Source organism: Cyprinodon variegatus, unplaced genomic scaffold (genome assembly GCF_000732505.1).
Source record: "Cyprinodon variegatus isolate N-32 unplaced genomic scaffold, C_variegatus-1.0 Scaffold1214, whole genome shotgun sequence".
In the NCBI taxonomy this organism is placed as follows: Eukaryota; Metazoa; Chordata; class Actinopteri; order Cyprinodontiformes; family Cyprinodontidae; genus Cyprinodon; species Cyprinodon variegatus.
Genome location: NW_015151667.1, coordinates 194,409 through 197,046, shown reverse-complemented (window position 1 = coordinate 197,046; position 2,638 = coordinate 194,409).

Here is a 2,638-nt window from a genome sequence, read left to right as displayed (position 1 = left end):
TATCTTAACTGGTAATTTTGGTAGGAATTTATCAGGGTGGGGCAGTGTGCTTGTCTGTATTTATGTATGGAAGGAGGGGCATATGCGGTAGGGGGCCAGTGCCCCAGTAAAGCTTTGTGCCTAGCAACGCCCCTGGACATAAAACAGACTCATTCTTACAGATACAGAATTTTTTTTATGTTTTAATAGAACAGACATACATTATTTGTAATATGATTAGTCTCTCTCTTCTTGTTTTTCTCTCAATGTTTTGTACTCAGCTGACTTTTCATGCTGTTTCAAATGAATGAAAGATTTTTTTCTCCAATCATTAAGCACTTAGCTGATTGCTCCTTCCTGTATTTCCAAAAAGGCGTTGGCAAAAGTAAATAACCCAGTCCTCCTTTTTATCATTAGACAAGCCATGATCCGCTTATCTGTTCTCCATTTTTCATTTGGATGAAATAATAGCTGCATGAATCATGACTGCAAGTTGGTAACACTGCTCTTCGCACTATTTGTTTTCAGATGGTTTGCTGCTGTCTCTTTGGACCTTTCTGAACATGTGCAGCAAATGGACTGATCTACGTTGTTGGTGGGGGGTGAGACACCACATAATATTAAAAGCGTTCTGATGGCATTTTAGCAAAAGGATTTTTATCAAGAAAATTATGTTCACAAATAAGGAATAGTTGTATTAACCATATTAATAATCTTGGTCCCATCAGACCAAAGGATCTTCTTTCTCTTAGTCTAGGAGTCTTTCATGTGTTTTCTAGGCAAACTCCATGCAGGCTTTCATATGTCTTGCAGTGAGGAGAGGCTTCCGTTGGGCCACTCTGCCATAAAGCCCCAACTGCTAAAGGGCTGCAGTCATAGTTGACTTTGTGGAACTTTCTCTATTCTCCCTGCTGCATCTCTGGAGCTCAGTCACAGTAATCTTTGGGTTCTTCTTTACCTCACTCACCAAGACTGTTCTCCCACGATAACTCAGTTTGGCTGAAGAGTTCTGGTCGTCCCAAACTTCTTCCATTTCAGTATTATGGAGTCCACTGTGCTGTTAGGAACCATGAGCGCTGCAGACATTATTTTGTAACCTTTGTTCCTTCAACCTCACGACTCTTGTTTGCTCTGGCATGCACTGTGAGCTGTAAGGTCTTATATAGACAGGTGTGTTCCTTTCCTAATCAAGTCCAATAAGCTTAATTAAACACAGCTGGACTCCAGTGAAGCAGGAGAACCATCTCAGGGAGGACCAGAAAAAATGGACAGCATGTGAGTTAAATATGAGCGTCACAGCAAAGGGTCTGAATACTTGTGACCATTTGATATTTCAGTCTTTTCTTTATTAATTAATTTGCAAAAATGTCTAAAAAAAAAACATTTTTTGGGGGGGGGGGGTTCTGTCAAGATGAGGTGCAGAATGTATATTAATAAGAAATAAAATGAACTTTATTGATTTTAGCAAATGGCTGCAAATAACAGAGTGAAACATTTAAAGGGGTCTGAATAATTTCCGTACCCACTGTAAACCAACAAGGTTCAAAAGTAGCTCTTCATAAAACATAAAAAGCTGATTGACGTTTCCCCGATTAAAAAAAGGTATTTAATATCCAAGGTTTTTTGAAAATCATTACTAGTATGTATAATAGGAAGACGTTACTTTAAGTTGATGTAAGTCGGTTTGGACACAATTAAGGAGGGTTCTAAAATGCACTACTAGTTTCTGAACCTTTCCTAAACCTCAATGTTACTTTGTTGCTCAATGCCAATTTTAACTAGTTCCAAGTTAAAATATGAGGTGTAGACACAGACTAGGACCTTTATGGGATTCCGTAGCCATTAAATCATTGTGTTGACGATGTGTCTTTATTGTCATACTGGGTGTCCCGATACAACTTTCAAGGTCCGATACGATATTCCGATATTTATTTTTTGACTAATTCAGACTGATTTTATTTATTATTATCAGATAATAACAGCCTTACAGGTAGATCCAACTACAGCCCACTTTCACTGGTCACGCTGAGAGTAAAAGGTTCTCATGCTGATCTTCACAGTACATCATTATCCTTGAGTGTATCCTTTACCTTTATACAGTGGTAGCCAGTCAAAATGTCCCCACTTTCCTTGGCTGGTCCCATACAATTCATTTTTAAACATCAATCTTTGTATTAAATTTTATTTCTCTCATGATTTGTGGACATTAAGATCTAAAGAGAAAAACATATATTCAAGAAGGGGGTCACTCCAGTGGCTGGAAGTTGGCTGCCATTCGGCTGGCGTTTGGCTGGGAAGCGCCATTTTGAATGGCTGCTACTGTAGGTATATCATTGCTTCATATTTTTGTATCACAAGTCAACTATGGACAAATATATGAAGAAATATTACCTTTGGCATTGCGGAGTACTCTTTTGTTTTAAATAAATGTTTTCTTCCACCCTGATGATGACCCCCTTCTTAAGGATGGATAAATAAAGTTGGAGACCTCTCACACCTGAAAACCACATTTTCACGACTTACCTTTAAGAAATAGTTGCAATCAATGTTAAGATTAGCTACTTGGCTACTTGTTTTTCCGAAAAGGGGGTATGAGGAAATAGTATTATGGTATATTTAAAGCTACAGTGTGTAACTTTTAGCGACATCTAGCGGTCAG